At 39.5% G+C, this 21,672-nt stretch overlaps 1 protein-coding gene across 3 annotated transcripts in view; it reads left to right on the top strand.

Moving 5' to 3' along the window:
• LOC118368561 (leucine-rich repeat and fibronectin type-III domain-containing protein 2) overlaps nucleotides 1-21,672 on the top strand; it is a 233,100-nt gene that overhangs the window by 83,553 nt on the left and 127,875 nt on the right. For all 3 annotated transcript variants that reach the window (XR_004822372.2, XR_004822371.2, XM_035752754.2), the window contains exon 2: nucleotides 934-1,066. The gene's annotated coding sequence lies outside the window, so the exon portion shown is untranslated. The remainder of the gene's footprint in view (nucleotides 1-933; nucleotides 1,067-21,672) is intronic.

Below are 21,672 nucleotides of genomic sequence, written 5' to 3'. Positions count from 1 at the left end.
TTCCAGACTGATCTCAACAAACTATATGTATGGACCTCACTTTGTGCACAGGGGAGTTGTCAAGCTGAAACATGAAAGAGATCCCAAAACTGTTGCCACAAAGTTGGAAGCACAGAATATGTCATTGTATGCTATAGCATTACAATTCACTGGAACTAAGGGGCATCAACCAATCCCAGATGTGTCCGTCAGAATGCCAGATTCAACATTCCCGAGAACACGTTTCCACTGTTCCAGAGTCCAATGGCGGCGAGTATTAACCCACTCCAGCCGATGCTTGGCATTGCGCATGGTGATCATAGGCTTGGGTGCAGCTGCTCGACCATGGAAGTCCATTTCACGTCGAATAGTTCTCATGCTGACGTCGCTTCCAGAGGCAGTTTGGAACTCGGTAGTGAGTGTTGCAAACGATGAGAGGCGATTTTTAAGCGCTACACGCTTCAGCACTCGGCAGTCCCATTCTGTGAGCTTGTGCGGCCTACCACTTTGCGGCCGAGCCGGTTACTCCTAAACGTTTCCACTTCACAATAACAGCACGTACAGTTGACCGGGGCAGCTCTAGCAGGGCAGAGATTTTACGAACTGATTTGTTGGAAAGGTGGCAACCTATGACGGTGCCACGTTGAAGGTCACTGAGCTCTTCAGTAAGGCAAATCCACTGCCAATGTTTGTCTATGGAGACTGCATGGCCATGTGCTCGATTTTAGACACCTGTCAGCAACGGGTGTTTTGGCTGAAATAGCAGAATCCACTAATTTGAATGGGTGTCCACATACTTTTGAATGCATAGTATATATCAGATATTATCTGAATCGGTATAGTGCCTCTTTCCAATGCCTCCCAGCCCCTCCATCCCCCAAAATAAAAGTTTTTTTTAAACTGTCTCGCAATGCAATTTAAATTGTTCATGTTCTCTCTGTCACCATCTTGCAGGTGAAAGGATGAGCCAATGAGGCAGAATAGCGCTTCATCACTGGCCAGGGAGAGAAGCCACCTTGCAGCACTCATCCTTGGGAGGATAAAGGGAGACTTGATTGTTTGTTGCCATCAGGGAGACGACGGCAAGGTCAGTACACACTAACAAAGTTTGGTGATTGCTGGTGGCTGGATACAGCTTAGATGCTGGAGGTGTAGTGCTCCACACGTGTGCTTCGGCATATGCAGTTGCCTGGTTCATGATAAGATGAAAGCCTGCTGTGATTCTCCATATCCTCTTTAGAAAAACAATATTGCCTTCCCATCCTCTCTTCATCTTTCCCTTCTGCCTTAAGATTATCAATCATAATCAGCTAACTAAGTGAAAGCAATATAGCGTCAGGTCATTTATCACTTATTATAGGATAGCGATGGGTCCTAATTGTCATTAATTGTCCAGGAAAGGGTTAAATCCTGCTGCAGGAGGCAGCGCGTTTGCGGTGGATTTTGCAGCCAAAGTTCCAGCAAGGTTAAGTCCACACCCAGCAGGAAGTATTTGGATTTTAATTGCTTCCCCATAGATTGCCGCCACCGCAGAGAAACTAGGTTAATTGCGTAAGATGAGAAAGCCACTGGTGACCTTGATTAATCATTGCCAAACACAGTTACTGCAGCGAGCCGCTGCCACATTCACTGTGTTTGCAGGTTATTCTGTCACTGACAAATAATGCTTGAGCAAGGGAAGACAGAATTAATGTGATACTGGGTTTGTTTTTTAGGGGCTACTTTGCTCAACCACAAAATATTGAATTAGATTGTATTTTGCGTGCTAGTAGTGAATGACTGAGGACACAACATTTGAGCACCGAGTTTCAAATAGAGGCCATTCAGAGAGTGGAGTAAATGCTGGTGCAGATAAGTATAAATAAAATAGATTTCAATTGTATTTATCTATCTGTTACTGCTGCTCTGCTCCGAACACCACCAGAGTGATGTGATAAACGTGGACAACATTTTAACTACCAACATTAAACATTTCCAGGTTTAAACTGCTGTTTAATATATAAATATACGTTTTTCCTCTCAGTGAACAGGACTATGGTTACTTGCAGAAATAAGGATTGTGGGAGATGGGATCAAGGCCACGACATTCCCCTGAGGGCCGATGCAATGGCGATAGCGTTTCACAGAATATCTTGCCAAATTACATTGCTCAGTGAGAACAATGACACCTGTTTTAGAGGTGAAAATCCTGGGGCAATTTGAAGGACTGCCGGGGTAAGGCAGTTTCATGACAGAAGTGTGGAATTATTCGGTTGTGTTATGTTCATTGATGGAAGGATCGGACCAAGGTGCAGTGTGGTAGGCGAACATCTTACTTTTATTAAAATGAACACCGAAAAACAACAAAATACAAAACCAACGTAAAGTTCTGCAGGCTTCACAGCAACTATACAAAATCAAGATCCCACAAACTAAGGTGGGAAAAAGGCTGCCTAAGTATGATCCCCAATCAGAGACAACGATAGACAGCCTCTGATTGGGAACCATACCAGGCCAAACAAAGAAATAGGAAAACTAGATTGCCCACCCTAGTCACACCCTGACCTAACCAAAATAGAGAATTTAAAGGATCTCTAAGTTCAGGGCGTGACAGGTTGAGTACATTTGGAGGTGAGCCATGCAGCTTAAATGGGGGTTTAGTTTACAGTACACTCTTAAGGACTGGCATCCCGCTAGCGGGACAACTTCCGGTGAAACTGCAGGGAGCGCAATTAAAATAATTAATCAGAAAAATTATGGGTATTAAACATATAGGTACATACACTGTATATCGGTTGAAAGCTTAAATTCCTGTTAATCTAATTACACTGTCCGATTAACAGTATCTATTACAGCGAAAACATGCAATGCAATTGTTTTAGGACGGCGCCCCACAAAATGTTTTTCCACCGGCACGTTTCCTAAATAGCGATTAAATATTCACTTATTTTTTTCCTCCGATTTGTCATCAAAAGGGTCCCAGCTATAACATGTTTTGTTCGTTTTGTTAGATCAAATCCTTCTTTATATCCCAAAAAGTCAGTTTAGTTGGGACCATCAATTTGAGTAATCCACTCTTTCAATGTGCAGAGAAAGGAATCTGAAAATCTACCCCTAAACTGTTTCAACAATGTCAAAATACAGTTCTGTTTACGCATCAGATAAAATGTAATCAAACTATAAATGTCTTCCTACTTTCTGTATGTTCAATAGGAAACCGATGTTAGGTGTGTCCTGTCTTCATGGCACGCGCAAACACTAATTTCCAAGACTGTGTCCCTGTACTAAAACTGGTATTTCTTGTTAGTTTTTGAATTTACAAGCCTGAAACCTTGAACATAAAGGGGCCTCGACCTTTTTTATTTAATCTTTATTTAACCAGGTAAGCTAGTTGAGAACAAGTTCTCATTTACAACTGCGACCTGACCAAGACAAAGCAAAGCAGTGCGACACAAACAACAAAGAGTTACACATGGAAAAAACAGCATTCAGTCAATAAAACAATAGAAAAAAAGAAAGTCTATATACAGTGTGTGCAAATGGTGTGAGGAGGTAAGGCAATAAATAGGCCATAGTAGCAAAGTAATTACAATTTAGCAGATTAACACTAGAGTGATAGATGAGCAGATGATGCGCAAGTAGTGATACTGGTGTGCAAAAGAGCAGAAAAGTAAATAAAAACAATATGGGGATGAGGTAGGTAGATTGGGTGGGCTATTTACAGATGGACTATGTACAGCTGCAGCGAGTGCCCTTGTTTGGGTGTAGGGTTAGCCTGAAGTTATAGGCAAGCAAAAAGTTAGTGAGGGAAATGTAAGTCTCCATTTTCAGCAATTTTTGCAATTTGTTCCAGTCACTGACAGCAGAGAACTGAAAGGAAAGGCGGCCAAAGGAGGTGTTGGCTTTGGGGATGGCCAGTAATATATAGCTGGAGTGCGTGCTCCAGCAGAAGTTTACAAAAAAAAGGTTCCAAGATGGTTCTTCGGCTGTCCCCATAACCCTTTTTGGTTCCAGGTAGAACCCTCGGTGGGAGGGGGTTCTACTAGCTAACAAATGTAATTGTTGTAAGATGCTCATACCATGGATCATTTAGCTATTTTATTGAAATTTAGGACCCCTGTAGGTATATTATACTGAACAATAAACTGCCACCAATGTCCAAAATTGTTGCATGTTGGGTTTATATTTTTGTTCAGTCCTTGTTTTTTAAAGAAAAACACATTTTTTGTCCATTGGTAATGTTGTAAATGACTATTGTAGCTGGAAATGTCAGATTTGTTATGGAATATCTACATAGGCGTACCGAGGCCCAACTGGCAGCTTCATTAAATATTACCGGCAAAACACCAGTCTCAACGTCAACAGTGAGAGGCGACTCCGGGATGCTTGCTTTCTAGGCAGAGTTGCAAAGAAAAATCCATAGCAAAGAAAAAGCCAATAAAAAGAAAACACACCTACTCATTTAAGGGTTTTTCTTTATTTGTATTATTTTCTACATTTTAGAATAATAGTCAAGACATTAAAATTATGAAATAACACATGGAATCATTCAGATTTTTTTTTAATCAAATAAAAACATATTTTATATTTAATATTCATCAAAGTAGCCACCCTTTCCCTTGACAGCTTTGCACACACTTGGTATTCTCTCAACCAGCTTCACCTGGAATGTCTTTCCAGCAGTCTTGAAGGAGTTCTCACGTATGCTGAGCGCTTGTTGGCTGCTTTTCCTTCACTCTGCGGTCCAACTCATCCCAAACTGTCTCAATTGGGTTGAGGTCGGGTGATTGTGGAGGCCAGGTCATCTGATGCAGCACTCCATCACTCTCCTTCTTTGTCAAGTAGCCCTTACACAGCCTGGAGGTATGTTGGGTCATTGTCCTGTTGAAAAACAAATGATAGTCCCACTTAGCGCAAACCAGATGGGATGCACAATGACGTGGTATCCATTCTGGTTACGTGTGCCTTGAATTCTAAATAAATCACAGACAGTGTCACCAGCAAAGCACCCCCACACCATCACACCTCCTCCTCCCTGCTTCACGGTGGGAACCACTTATGCAGAGATCATCCGTTCACCTACTCTGCGTCTCACAAAGACACGGTGGTTGGAACCAAAAATCTCAAATTTGGACTCATCAGACCAAAGGACAGATTTCCTGTCCATTGCTCATATTTCTTGGCCTAAGCAAGTATCTTCTTATTGGTGTCCTTTAGTAGTGGTTTCTTTGCAGCAATTTGACCATGAAGGCCTGATTCAGTCAGTTTCCTCTGAACAGTTGATGTTGAGATGTGTCTGTTACTTGAACTCTGTGAAGCATTTATTTGGGCTGCAATTTCTGAGGCTGGTAACTCTTATCAAGTGATCCTCTGCTGCAGAGGTAACTCTTGGTCCTCATGAGAGCCAGTTACAGTAGCACTTGTAGAAACTTTCAAAGTTCTAGAAATGTTCCGTATTCACTGACATTCATGTCTTTAATGACGGACTGCCGTTTCTCTTTGCTTATTTGAACTGTTCTTGCCATACTATGGACTTGGTATTTTAGCCAATAAAGCTATATTCTCTATACTACCCCTGCCTTGTCACAACACAACTAATTGGCTCCAACACATTAAGAAGGAAAGAAATTCCACAAATTGACTTTTAACAAGGCACACCTGTTAATTGAAATGCAGTCCAGGTGACTACCTCAGGAAGCTGGTTGAGAGAATGACAAGAGTGTGCAAAGCTGTCATCCACGCAAAGGGTGTCTACATTGACTCAACTATAAAATATTTTTTGTTTTAATGTCTTCACTATTATTTTACAATGTAGAAAATAGTAAAAATTAAGAAAAACTATTGAATGAGTACGTGTGTCCAAACCTTTGACTGGTACTCTACATACAGTGCCTTGCGAAAGTATTCGGCCCCCTTGAACTTTGCGACCTTTTGCCACATTTCAGGCTTCAAACATAAAGATATAAAACTGTATTTTTTTGTGAAGAATCAACATCAAGTGGGACACAATCATGAAGTGGAACAACATTTATTGGGTTGAAAAATGCGTGCAAAATTATTCAGCCCCCTTAAGTTAATACATTTAGCGCCACCTTTTGCTGTGATTACAGCTGTAAGTCTCTTGGGGTATGTCTCTATAAGTTTTGCACATCGAGAGACTGACATTTTATTCCTCCTTGCAAAACAGCTCGAGCTGTGAGGTTGGATGGAGAGCATTTGTGAATAGCAGTTTTCAGTTCTTTCCACAATTCAATTGGATTCAGGTCTGGACTTTGACTTGGCCATTCTAACACCTGGATATGTTTATTTTTTAACCATTCCATTGTAGATTTTGCTTTATGTTTTGGATCATTGTCTTGTTGGAAGACAAATCTCCATCCCAGTCTCAGGTCTTTTGTAGACTCCATCAGGTTTTCTTACAGAATGGTCCTGTATTTGGCTCCATCCATCTTCCCATCAATTTTAACCATCTTCCCTGTCCCTGCTGAAGAAAAGCAGGCCCAAACCATGATGCTGCCACCACCATGTTTGACTGTGTGTTCAGGGTGATGAGCTGTGTTGCTTTTACACCAAACATAACATTTTGCATTGCTTCCAAAAAGTTACATTTTGGTTTCATCTGACCAGAGCACCTTCTTCCACATGTTTGGTGTGTCTCCCAGGTGGCTTGTGGCAAACTTTAAACAACAGTTTTTATGGATATCTTTAAGAAATGGCTTTCTTCTTGCCACTCTTCCATAAAGGCCAGATTTGTGCAATATACGACTGATTGTTGTCCTATGGACAGAGTCTCCCACCTCAGCTGTAGATATCTGCAGTTCATCCAGAGTGATCATGGGCCTCTTGGCTGCATCTCTGATCAGTCTTCTCCTTGTATGAGCTGAAAGTTTAGAGGGACGGCCAGGTCTTGGTAGATTTGCAGTGGTCTGATACTCCTTCCATTTCAATATTATCGCTTGCACAGTGCTCCTTGGGATGTTTAAAGCTTGGGAAATCTTTTTGTATCCAAATCCGGCTTTAAACTTTTTCACAACAGTATCTCGGACCTGCCTGGTGTGTTCCTTGTTCTTCATGATGCTCTCTGCGCTTTTAACGGACCTCTGAGACTATCACAGTGCAGGTGCATTTATACGGAGACTTGATTACACACAGGTGGATTGTATTTATCATCATTAGTCATTTAGGTCAACATTGGATCATTCAGAGATCCTCACTGAACTTCTGGAGAGAGTTTGCTGCACTGAAAGTAAAGGGGCTGAATAATTTTGCACGCCCAATTTTTCAGTTTTTGATTTGTTAAAAAAGTTTGAAATATCCAATAAATGTCTTTCCACTTCATGATTGTGTCCCACTTGTTGTTGATTCTTCACAAGAAAATACAGTTTTATATCTTTATGTTTGAAGGCTGAAATGTGGAAAAAGGTCGCAAAGTTCAAGGGGGCCGAATACTTTCGCAAGGCACTGTATGTAACCCCTTTTTATAATTTCCATACTTACATTTGTTTTTTTTAACCAGTCCCAGGTTACCTTCAGACGATTCCCGTTACACTTGTGTGGATCGTAAAGCAAAACGGAAAACATTATTGTGGCATCATATTAGTTTGTAGCCAAAACCGTTTGGATGCTACAGATGTTTTCGTGAAAAGACAGATTTTTGGATGTCTCCTGGTCTGACAAACAGTGCTCTAGATTTCCACCGCAGATGCGGAAGGCGGATGCGGTAGATTGAGACGCAGCATGTACAAAAAACATATCTGTTGCTTAAACATACACTTTTGTTGGGGATTGTTTTATTATTTTATTATTACGGGTGCATTAGTTGACTCTTGAGGACTAATGTTGAACTGCCCATATCTCCTTGCAAGGTTGCAGATGTCCTATTGTCTCAAACTAATTCAATTGCATGGCTTCTTTTTAATTCAAGGTTAGAAGTAAGTTGACCAGTCTTGAGGACTACTTGCTATATCTGCAAGTGAATATATACATGCACAGTGTTTAAATTAAACACAACAGAAACTACATACAATAGCATATGCTTGTAAGTGGATTGTTTTCCACCTTATAAATGAATATCAAAAACGTTTATGTATGTGAATATTGATGAACGCACCCAAACATGGAGACATATCATGATACTTCATGCACATATTCTTAATAAATGCATGGGGAGATGGCAGTGCCGCAACCATGCTGCTGTTACAAATCATCAGTGAATATAAATAATGTAACAAGTCAATAATTTAGATAAGTTCTATTCGAGCAGCAACCCATAGAGAAAATGGGTATTGCGTGTGCTATATTTATACCTACATAACAGGGTCCCTGGCCCAGATCCATAATGCATCCTTGATTTTGGAGAAGTATTGCAAAAATAGCTGAAGACAATGAATAAAATACGTAGAAATAAAACAATGGAAGAAATCCACATTCCTCCATAATAATAGTACTGGTTTTCACTTTACTGTGTGGTAGATAAATTACTAGGTATTTGGAAAGAAATGGCATGGGAATTACATTGTAATAACATATAGATAACATGTTTGTTTCTTAATGATTCATTCAAACAAGCAGCAGTATATTTTTTACTATTTCATCGTCTTCTTCAATGGCAGGTTTTTGGCATACAATATTCTCAGGCATTAGTTTGGGTGCTGGGATTCACTAAAAGTTATCACTGTCCAAGTTGACAACAAATACAACTTGAGATCTTTCAGCTCCCCCTCTTGTAGACTGAAGCTGGCATCAATTGTACAGTGCTGGTCTACCATTAACTGACAGATTTACTTCACCGTGAATGTCTGTTCCCGCTCTCATTCTCACTTCCCGAACCCTGACTGTCAAGAAAGTAGCTAATTGGGTGTATGATGATATCAATGGAAATGGTGATATAACAGAGAGAGGAGGGAATACTAAAAAGATGTAGACCTACTCACTCTCTATGAACAACAAACATTCACACGCAGGCACAGAGAGATACTCTGCACACTGACAACAGAAAAATGGTGCTATTGAGGTTCTTATGTGATATCCTGATGATGGAACTGCTGTGCGCCATCACCATCAATCTTTGGGGTGCCATAACCTCATGGGAAATCATTAGGAGTTTGAGTTCCATTGCACATGAAGCTAGTGCTGTTTAAATGGCATAGTTCTCCCTTCATTGGAGTTGTCACGAATCGGACAGAACAGGGTATTGGAAAGCTTTTACCCATACAATCATGCCAGATCAGCGATAAAGTTGAGGAAGGATTTTTAAGGTATTAGGAGGGGTGCGGCATATAGCTGATGGGCCCAACTAAAGCAGAGTTGGCGAGAACACGAGAGCACACTTCCAAGTGATTTGATCTGGGTTGGGTAGGAGCCAGCTACCTGTGCAACCAATCCTTCTGGATATTTATGAACTTGCCTCCCAACTGTCATTGAGGGAGATACAGATTTACAATGGCCTCATCAGTACTGAAGCTATTATTTATATATCCCCCTGTGGTACCTGCTTGGCCCTCTGATCACCTGTCTTTCATGTGTTCACTTACTTGCATCATCACCTCCATCTATTATCAGAGTTGTTGGACGGAGGCACTGATGAGTGAAGAGACATTAGCTAGTGCCTTGGTCCAATGTTGTATGTGTAGACACATGGTTAACAATATCATTTTCTCATAATTTAGACGGTCTTCTTTTTTTATGTGGTGTGGGCAGCAGGGGAATATTGTCAAACAGACCTAATGCAGTGTCATCAGAGAGAACAGTTGCATCATACATTATCAACGCTCGTGAAGCCTCTAACTCTGGAAAACCTGTGGGTCCTGGTTAACATTTCAACATGACCTACATTGTACCTGTTTGTCTCAGACCATCTATCATAGACTATCCTAATGCTCCAAATCTGATTCACTGTGATTGATATGCTGTACAGTATTCATGAGAGAAAGAGAGTAGAGTAGAACATTTATCATTGGCTAAATAGCAAAATCACAAAACATTTCATTTTCCAAAGTAACAGCTCATCAACCTTTGTTTTTCCCCTATGTGGACTCGACTCATTTGTCTGCTGTCTGCTGACTCATTTAAAATTAGGAAAAAGGGAAGAATCCTCGGTGAGGTTAATTTCATAGCAGAGGAATATTGAGAAAGATAGGTGCTGAAAGGGTGACACCATTTACCACTGACACCCCAAGTTGAATATCACTGCGGATAGCAGCTCATAATTGCAATTCGGGTCACAGAGGAAATCATCCTTTGCCCAAGAGTACATCCTATCAAACTTGGCAAAAGAGAGCAAAAATGAGATCCCAAGGTCTGGCTGTTACCCAACACTATAGAGTTCCAGAAAGTTTACTTGAAGTGAAATGTGTGAGAGAGATTTTGATTTTCTTTTTTAAATCATAAGCATAAGCTTCATTCAGTTTTTATATGTTAAGGTCAAATTTGATTAATTGAAAGTTACTGGAAATGACTTTATATTGCTGGGAAAGGTATAATAGACTTTCAGAATTACTTTGCAGTTTTTATTTTCTGTAGCATGTTGTTGACCTTTTTTTATTTGTTTGACACTGTGAATTCCCTCTAGAATCTAGACCATGTATTCCTTATTAGGATTCCCATTAGTTGATGCCTTAGCAACCGTGTGTCTTCCTGGATATACAAGTTGACGACTTCTTAGTATGGATACCGTACTAGTGTTTAAAGTACAGGTGCTGGGAACATAATAAAACCATTCAAATATAAAGTACCAGTCAAAAGTTTGGACGCACCTACTCAGTCAAGGGTTTTTCTTTATTTGTACTATTTTCTACATTGTAGAATAATAGTGAAGACATCAAAACTATAAAATAACACATGTAATCATGTACTAACCACAAAAGTGTTAAACAAATCTAAATATATTTGCCATGATGACAGCTTTGCCCACTCTTGGCATTATCTCAACCAGCTTCATGAGGAATGCTTTTCCAACAGTCTTGAAGGAGTTCACACATACAGACATATATAATGATACAATTACCAATACATTCATGAGAAAAGAGGATGTCTGAGTTTGAATGGGACTTTGCTATTGAAAGAAAGTCACAAAATAATAGAACCATAATGAGTTTTCTTTTTTCTATTTGAATTTTCCAGTCTGTTCATTGTTACTGATTCAGACTCATCATAGCAACGATCAGTGAAGTACGGGTCCTCTATCTCCTTTAAGAGACGGAAAGATGAGTCATGTCCTTTCATTTACAATCACGGAAAGGAGATGGTCCCTCCAAGATCTTAGTACTCAAGGATTGGATTCCTGTAAGTCTTGGAGAAATGTATATGTAGCCTAAACTAAAGAGTAAGTCTGCATTCTCAAATAAATATAGTTAGCCTCTCTGAGCACGGAACCCGGTAGCCGGCTGAAATTCCACAACATACGGTGGGTGATCACTACTTAAATAGTCAGATTAAACATTCATGAAAATACAAGTGTCTCACATCTATCGAAAGCCTAGAATCTTGCTAATCCAACTGCGTTGTCAGATTTAAAAAAAGATTTACTGTGAAATAATACGATGCGATTATCTGAGGATAGAGCCCCATAAAAAAACAACTATTTCAACCAGCACAGGCGTAACAAAATCACATACTGGATTAAAATAAATGGTTTACCTTTGACGATCTTCGTCTGTTTGGAGTCCCAATGTTCATTGTTACACAATGAATGATCTTTTGTTTGATAAAATCTGTTTTTATAGCCTAACACAAAACATTTTGTGAACCGCTTGTGTCATGAATTCCGTCTCATTCCATTTTCGACGACACATTCCAGGTAAATAACCCACACAAAACGTGACTTTTCCAGTCATGTTTGGTTTCATTGCAATCAACTGGTTTGTTTGTAACACAACCAAACCTGATGGGCCATTTCGCGGGACGTATTGACTGAAAGAAACCGACAAGTGCACCAATGATATGACCACTGTTTCGTTGATTGACTGTATTTTAACCCAATTACCACTGATCGTCTTGAAATCTAGCTGGGTAGATAGCCAATGAGCTGAGGTAAACGTCCGTTGCAATGGTTGTGTGTTGGAAGACCAACCCATGTCGTAAACTCCAGCGTAAAGAGAGTCATTCGCTATTGAAGTTTTATTCCGGGAAGGAGCTACGCATTTTACCACAGCGTTGTTTTGGTAAACACGCAGATTCAGCTGTTTATATATCAATCAGTATGGTGACTAAGTCAGGGAAAGCTAAATCTAAGTCTAGATATACAGATGTACACACAATTGTAGAAGAAATTGATCGGAAAAGTGAGAGAGATTGTTGTAGGACGATTCATTCCTCCCAAGTGGAGGAATATTTTTTGAACGGAGAGGACACCATTGTAGCCACTGTGTATAATCTGTACCGTGCCTGCAGAAGAGGAACAATGTCACCATTTTGGACTGGTAAGTTCTTCTCATGCTAATGCCCTTGTTTGAAATTAATAATATCAAATATTATTTGTGATTTTTTACATTTTTTTGAAGTAATATATAAACATGTAATGTCATGAAATGTGAGATGCGTGTGTCTGCCGCCCCACCACAACCCACATGAAATAGCCTATTTGAGGCTGTTGTGGGGAGGGCAGGCCCACAACAATGGCCAAAGTGAAATGGAGACAGTAGATACAGCTGGTCTGTTGTAATATAATAAAGACATTAGATCTAGCTGGTCTGTCATAATATAATAGAGACAGTAGATCTAGCTGAAATGTCATAATATAAAAGAGACAGTAGATGTAGCAGGTCTATAATAATATATTCAACCTTATGTTCCCTGTACTCTATATATATATCTGTTTATTATACATCAGCAGCACAATATTGTGTAGAGCTTTGGCACAGTGAGTGATGTTATATCCTTCCTGTTTGGCCCTGTCCGGGGGTCTCATCAGATGGGTCCACAGTGTCTCCTGACCCCTCCTGTCTCAGCCTCCAGTATTTATGCTGCAGTAGTTTATGTGTCGGGGGCCTAGGGACAGTTTGTTATATCTGGAGTACTTCTTCTGTCTTATCCGGTGTCATGTGTGAATTTAAGTATGCTCTCTCTAATTCTCTCTTTCTCTCGCTCGGAGGATCTGAGCCCTATGACCATGCGTCAGGACTACCTGGCATGATGACTCCTTGCTGTCCCCAGTCCACCTGGCCTTGCTGCTGTTCCATTTTCAGCTCTTCTGCCTGCTGCTATGGAAACCTAAACTGTTCATATTTACTCTTGAGGTGCTGTCCCGTTGCATCCTCTACAACTACTGTCATTATTATTATTTGACCCTGCTGGTCATCTATGAACGTTTGAAAATATCGGCCATGTTCTGTTATAATCTCCACCCGGCACAGCCAGAAGAGGACTGGTCACCCCTCATCGCCTGGTTCCTCTCTAGGTTTCCACCGTTCCACCTTCTACACCCGCATTGCTTGCTGTTTGGGGTTTTAGGCTGGGTTTCTGTACAGCACTTTGCGATATTAGCTGATGTACGAAGGGCTATATAAATACATTTGATTTGATAGAGGACTGAGGGTCTTCCAAATATTGAAAGTGTGTAAATAGTTATTATTGTTATTTTGTAAATGTATATATTTTTTTCTTCATATTTTTTCCTCCATTTTTGGGGGTGTGTGTGAGAATACCATTTTGGCATTTTGCATATAGTTATTTGTTTCAAAATGTATGCCTTCACCAATTTGGCCACTTGGGTACATTTGGGCTACTTGTGTGGGACACCTGGGTGACTTGATGATAAATGTCATGTAGCACACTCATTTTGGAAGTTATCATTCTGAAACTGCTCAGGTACTGTTGCCCTCTTATATGTTTCACTGAAATTGTCTGCATCATCCTATCTGAATGTTTGTTTTATCTTGTTCATTTTTAAAGATGATGATACAACAATAAAAAGAAAAAACATATGTTTATTTCTTTGTATTATCTAAACCAGATCTATTGTGTTATATTCTCCTACATTCAAGTTTAGATTTTGTGTCACTGTTTTACACACAATACCCCATAATGTCAAAGTGGAATGATGTTTATACTTTTACAAATTAATACAAATTAGTAAAATACTACTTGAGTATTTGGTTTCAAAAGTAAATGTAATTTCTAAAATAAACTTAAATATCAAACGTAAATGTAGACATTATTTCAATATTTCAAAAAATGTGTTGTTAATTTTTAATTTAATATCTAAGGGGCTTTTATATAATTATAATCCAGTGTTAATAAAGATATTAATAATAATAATAATAATCGTTGGATTACAGATCGGCTCTCGGAACTCAATATAATCCTTAGTAAGAAGGTGAAACCCATGGGTTTTAGCCCTGCAGTGGGTTATAATAATCCATGCCTTATAGGGAATGTTAAAAAGTCCAAATGTTATTGGAGGAGTTAGAATTTTGATGGCAGAAGTATTTAAATCAACTAATGTCAGCCTTTAAATGCTTTATTATCCAAATGGTTATAGGCGACAGAACGAAAAAACTGGTGCAGTTTGAGGCCTTGAGGTGGAGAGTGATGCAGCTGCTGGAGATAAATTAGTACCAAAAATGAATAATGAAAAATAAAGCAACACGCATCTAATTATTCATTATGAATAAGGAAGAATTTTGTTTACATTCTTCATTTGAACCAAAATGTCATAAATAATTGAACTCACACAACATGAGCAGATTAACTTGGTCAAAACATTTCTTTATTATTTGTGCCACACTTTAGACTACCGATGGATCAGTGTTCTAACTCCCCCTTGTGATAGTGTGGTGAAATGACAGAATGCCACCATCTACAACCAACGGTCGCGGCTTGAAACCTTTAAATGAACAACCACTGTTCTTCATAACTGAGACTGTAAATAGAAGGAAGCCTGTCCAGAAATATTTTTTCTCTCTCCAAAGAACACATCCTTTTTGCAAACAAGGCACTAAAGTAATACTGCAAAAAATGTGGCAAAGCAATGAGCTTTTTGTTCTGAATACAAAGTGTTAAGTTTGGGGCAAATCCAATACAACACATTACTGAGTACCACTCTCCATATTTTACTCATAGTGGTGGCTGCATGTTATGGGTATGCTTATAATCGTTAAGGACTGGGGAGTTTTTCAGGATAAAAATACACATAATGGAGCTAAGCACAGAACAAGGCCTAGAGGAAAACTTTGTTCAGTCTGTTTTCCACCAGACACTGGGAGATTAATTCACCTTTCAGCACGACAATAACCTAAAACACAAGGCCAAATCTATGCTAGAGTTGCTTACCTAGAAGACATAGTGTCACGCCCTGACCTTAGATATCTCTGTTTTTCCAGATATTTTGGTTAGGTCAGGGTGTGACTAGGGTGGGTACTCTAGTTTTTGTATGTCTAAGGTTTTTATATGTCTAGGGGTTTTTGTATGTCTATGTTGGCCTGACATGGTTCCCAATCAGAGACAGCTGTTTTTCGTGTTCTCTGATTGGGGATCATATTTAGGTAGCCATTTTCCTCATTTGTGTTGTGGGATCTTGTCTATGTTTAGTTGCCCGTCAGCACTAGTTGTATAGCTTCACGTTTTGTTCGTTGATTTTATTGTTTTCGTTCAGTGTTCATTCATTAAAAGAGAATGTACGCATAACACGCTGCGCCTTGGTCCATTCTATACGACGATCGTGACACAGAGTGTGGCCGGTGTTACAGTTTTGACTTAAATCTGCTTAAAAATCCATGGCAAGACCTGACAATTGTTATCTAGCAATGACAAACAATTAATTTGACAGCTTGAAGAAATTGAAAAGAATAACGGACAAGTGTTGCACAATCCAGATTTGGAAAGTTCTTAGTGACTTACCCAGAAAGACTCACAGCTGTTATCGCTGCCAAATGTTCTTCTACAAAGTATTGACCCAAGGTTGTGAATACTTATGTAAATGAGATATTAGCAACAATTTTACATAAACATATTTTCACTTTTTCATTATGGGTATTGTGTGTAGATAGGTGAGATTAAATTATTATTATTATTTTTTAATTCAGGCTGTAAAACAACCAAATCTGGAATACGTCAAGGGGTATGAATACTTTCTGAAAGCATTCTATCAAGACTATTGCATTTATTGATTATGTTTCTGCCTCTCACCATGTTGTGTTAACATAATCTTGTGTTTGTGGTTTAACATGAAGCAAACAAGGCTTTGCATTCATCTCCTAAGTACCTGCTTGTTGCAGGGTATTAAAATATGATCAATAAGTAGACAGTATCAAGTCATTTTAAAGTATATACTGCAGCTAAGATCCTCTATATTCTCCAGAGGGTAAACTAGGTATCAGAGCTTCTTGAGTTTGTTTGTAGCCTGAGAGAGTTCAGAAAGGTAGAGGAACGTCCTGGAGCTGTTGCTTCGATCGATTCGATTTCTCAGCCGCAAGTGTGAGCAGAGGGAGCAGAAACCTAGCCGCTATTGCCACACAATAAAATCAAATCAAATTTTATTTGTCACATACATGTGTTTAGCAAACGTTATTGTGGGTGTAGTGAAATACTTGTGTTTCTAGCTTCAACAGTACAGTAATATCAATAATAACAATAACAATAATAAGTAATATGTAAGTAATATGTAACAATTTCACAACAATACACACAAATCTAAAGTACATGAATGAAATTAAGAACATTTAAATATTTGGACGAGCAATGTCAGAGCGGCATAGACTAAGATACAGTAGAATAGGATAGGATGCAGTATATACATATGAGATGAGTAATATAAAATAAACATTATTAAAGTGACTAGTGTTCCATTATTAAAGTGACCTGTGATTTCAAGTTTATGTATATAGGGCAGCAGCCTCTAATGTGCTGGTGATGGCTATTTAACAGTCTGATGGCCTTGAGATAGAAGCTGTCTCTCGGTCCCAGCTTTGATGCACCTGTACTGACCTCGCCTTCTGGATGATAGCGGCGTAAACAGGTAGATGCTCGCGTGGTTTGTTGTCCTTGATTAACTTTTTGGCCTTCCTGTGACATTGGGTGCTGTAGGTATACTAGAGGGCAGGTTGTTTCCCCCAGGTGATGCTTTGGGCAGACCGCACCACCCTCTGCAGAGCTCTGCAACTGTGGGCAGTTAAAACATTCCACCTTCTCCACTACTGTCCCATTGATGTGGATAGGGGGGTGCTCCCTCTACTGCTTCCTGAAGTCCACTATCATCTCCTTTGTTTTGTTGACGTTGAGTGAGAGATTATTTTCCTGATACCACACTCTGAGTACCCTCACCTCCTCCCTGTAGGCCATCTCGTCGTTGTTGGTATTCAGGGCTACCACTGTAGTCTTGTCTGCAAATTTATTGATTGAGTTGGAAGCGTATATGGCCACGCCGTCATGGGTGAACAAGGAGTACAGGAGAGGGCTGTGTTGAGGATCAGCTGGGTGGAGATGTTGTTACCTATCTTCACCACCTAGTTAGAACCTAATGTTTGGCATTGTTGGCACTGTGTTCATTGTTGTTTAACTAGCTAGCGTTAGCTGCCTGGCTCATTGGCTAACGTTACGTGACGTGTGTACAACACCCGTTGAATATGGCCGGTGTCAGTAAACGTCTGCAAAAATCGTAATGAAATTGTTGCCAGCAGAGCTGGTTAGGCTGTATTCATGTTATCCAGAGTTAAACAAATTATCGGTCAGAGCGTCAAGTGTGCTGGGGCTAAAGATTACCTTGATGGTTGGGGCTAAAGCTTAACCTTTCTCGACAACATTCCGCTGAAAAGGCAGTGTGCGAAATTAAAAAATATTGTTTAGAAATATGTAAGTCCAATACAGCTAATGAATACAGCTAATGAAAGATAAACATCTTGTTGATCTACCCTTCGTGTCCGATTTAAAAAATGCTTTACAGCTAAAGCACAATCCCAGTTGATTATGTTAGGTCAGAGCCAAGTCGAAAAAACACACAGCCATTTTTCCAGCCAAAGATAGGAATCACAAAAAGCAGAAATATAGATACAATTAATCTCTAACCTTTGATGATCTTCATCAGATGACACTCATAGGATATCATGTTACATAATACATGCATGTTTTGTTCGATAATGTGCCTATTTATATCCAAAAATCTCAGTTTACATTGGCGCTTTCTGTGCAGTAATGTTTTGATTCCAAAACATTCTGTGATTTTGCAGAAATACTCATAATAAACAGATACAAGTGTTATTCACATAATTAAAGATATACATCTCCTTAATGCAACCGTTGTGTCAGATTTCAAAAAAACAAAAAGCATAATCTGAGAACGGCGCTCAGAACCCAAAACGTCCAGAGGAATATCCGCCATTTTGGAATCAACAAGGTTAGAAACAACACCATAAATATTCACTTACTTTTGATGATCCTCATCAGAAGGCACTCCCAGGAATCCCAGTTTGACAATAAATGACTGATTTGTTCCGTAAAGTTCCATCATTTATGTCCAAATAGCCACTTGTTGTTAGCGTGTTCAGCCCAGTAATCCATCTTCATGAGGCACAGGCACTTCACCCAGACAAAAACTTGAAAAGTTCCATTACAGTCCTTTATAAACATGTCAAGCGATGTATTTAATCAATCTTAAGGATGTTTTTAACATAAAACATCAATAATGTTCCAACCAGAGAATTCCTTTGTCTTTGCACTGGAACGAGAGGTAACTCTGTCGGGAGCGCGCGTTATGAGATGAAGGCTCTCTGCCAGACCACTGACTCAAAGAGGTCTCATGAGCCACTCATTTATAGTAGAATCCTCATTCAAGTGTTTAAAGAAGACATCTAGTGGAAGCCGTAGGAAGTGCAACTTTATCCATATCTCAATGTGTATGTGTATCTTACGATAAGTGCCATGGGATCTTTAATGACCTCAGAGAGTCAGGACACCCGTTTAACGTCCCATTCGAAAGACGGCAGTTTTCTTGAAGATCACTCTTGCCATCACTCACCGCTGTCATTAACTGGACTCATGCTAACCACAGGTTCTGGCTGAGCTCAATTGTCATGAAACGCATATACAGTGATGACTTTTTGTCTCTTTCATTCAAACTTTGAGAAAAAATCAGTAGCACCCGCAATGTGTTTTGTGTGGGGAAGTGCTTCGTAATAAGTCTCTCAAAACGAACAAATTAATAAAATGACACATCCAGGCACAACATGGTGGTAAACCCAGGGAGTTCTTTCAAAACAGGGCAGAATGCTTCAGGAAACAGTGCTTCGAAAGTGGAAAAGTAAGTCAACTAACAAGGCATTGTTGTCATTTTATAATAGCAGAAATAAGGGAGTACTATCTCTCATAGTAATAGATGTAAGTTTCTCTTTCAAACAATCCCCTGGCCGTATAACATTACACAGCTAATAGCTAACGTTAGCCGAAGAAAGCTAACTAGATACTTATAGTGCAACCCTAAGAAACAGTACAGATGAAGATGAAAAATGATCAGGCCTACTGTACATCTTGCTGTAGAAATGATTGTTGAAAACAAGTCTAGGTTGGAACTGTTGCTGTTACAGGTAATGATTTTTATTCTGAACTGGAATAAATTGATTGAAGCAAGATTATTTTTGAGGCAAACACTCACACTGTTCTGGGTTGCTCATCTGCAGGAGGAAGCGGTGTCCTGCCTGACAAAAATCAGTAGATGTTCTGATCCAGTTTGGCACCACATACCTATGCAAGTCAGGGTTATCAAGTACAGAAACAGTGTCAATGCTGAGCATGACCTCAGTGTTACACTGCCAAAAACTGAGCCCAGAATAGACATGCTTGTTGAAAACTTCAACCAGCCACACACCTCTCATTAGGACTGTGTGTATGTGTGTGTTTTCTGGTCTACATCTGTGTGATGTGATCAATCAGTTTATTCCAGTTCAGAATAAAACATATGTATTTTAACAGCAACAGTTCCAACCTAGACTTTCTATCAACAATAATTTATACAGTGAGATGTGCAGTTGGCCTTATATTTTTTTTATCTGTACTGTTACTTATTAGGGTTGCACAATCAAAAAGCCTGTGTGTGTGTGCTGTTATACATCTGTGTGATGTGATCAATCCATATATTCCAGTTCAAAATTAAAATGCTTTATTGTATTTTAACAGCAACAATTCCAAACTAGACCAGGTATATAAGGGTGTTTTTAAATGGGGAAAAATAAACATGAATATATATTTTTGGGAATTTCATTTTTTTACATTGCATTATTGTTTGGCATAGTGGCAATGGAATGTACCGATATTTACGTATAGTTGCATATTTTCCTAAGCTTGGGTCCCAGGAAAACACAGAATTTCTAATTTGGGTCCCAGGCTGAAAAGGTTTAAGAACCCCTGCCCTATCAGTTATGCCGCTGTACCCAGGGAAAAAAGTCTTTATATTCCACACAGTGTTTTCACAAAGACATTATAATTACAAACCTGGAGACGAAGAACTTCAGCAAAACCGCCTTGAAGTGTTAATTATTTCTCTTCAATTGTGTACAATACACTGTCACTCTTATCTACTCTGCTGGCTGGCTCAGTCACTGGCCTTTGAAGGTGTTTCAGGGAGAGCGCAAGGGGAGTGTTGAGGGAGGCTTCCCCAGTGCTTGTGTTCTGACAGGACCTCTTTGCTTCAGGTAGCCATTTTCTGATCCGAAGCCCATTACTTGGAGTACAAGAGGATTAGCTGAGCCGCGATTCACATGCACAAACACACACATGATACTTCGATGTCATTAAGTGGACAATCTGTAATTCCCATAGAGCCTTTTGACATTACGTTTTGTATATTGAGCTTGTATATTCTCTACACTACATGTTTTGTAAGTTAAATGCTATTGGAGCTGTGTTTTTCAAAGTTACCACTTAATACCAAGGTGGAAATGGATGTATTAAAATGAGCACTGTTCCCTTTTAATTCATGCAGTGTGGAAAAACCCCAAATATTTTTCATCATCAGGTAGAACAGTAGCCAAACGAGTTGACTTCATGCACATTGCTTTGGTAGCAGACACTTTTATCATGACTGCTTGGGCCCATGCCACTAGGGCTTTTCTTGGAGTGCCTGGCAGCCTAGTGGAGACTGAAATGGGTTTTAAGTCTGCAAGCTAGCCCAGAAAATACAGTGCTCTCATGGCCATATATTTTAATCTGAAACCAGACATCCCTGAAGGCTTCGTACACCACTGACTTGAGATCTACTGCATGCAACTAAGGATGTCCTAAATTGGGCACGGCAAAGGTATGTTATGTAACTCAGTTCATATTATTTCAATTTTAAAACTTCATAATGCACCCCATTTTCAAAAGTTTTCAAAAAATAACAGAGAGAAGCTTCAAAGTGAGAGAGGTTACAGTGAACTCAAAAGATGGCATGGCCTTTTGAAATGTCATCCTTTGTCATCTCTGAAGACTGACCTTCCAGCACAGAAGAACAATGGTGAGTTGATAAGTTACAATAGACCCTGTACTAGGAGAGGAATACTCTCGTAATAGTAGGCAGTGGTGGAATCTAACGCTGTACCTTGTCAGGCTGGTGCATGAAAAGCTGTTTAAATGTAAAAGGTGTAACTCATTGTGTAATCCTCTCATAGTCTAAGGATTGTTCTACTCTGGTGGCTCTCTGTGTGATTAGAATGAGCAAACTACAAAGCAACCACAAACCCATTTGATTTGGGGTATTGCTCCTTCATTTGCATATGCTCATCAGTCTCAATCAACAGTCACAGTTGT

Source organism: Oncorhynchus keta, chromosome 35, assembly GCF_023373465.1.
Source record: "Oncorhynchus keta strain PuntledgeMale-10-30-2019 chromosome 35, Oket_V2, whole genome shotgun sequence".
NCBI classification, from domain to species: Eukaryota; Metazoa; Chordata; class Actinopteri; order Salmoniformes; family Salmonidae; genus Oncorhynchus; species Oncorhynchus keta.
The sequence above is the reverse complement of the archived record's forward strand: the minus strand, read 5'-3'. Positions and strand labels throughout refer to the sequence as shown.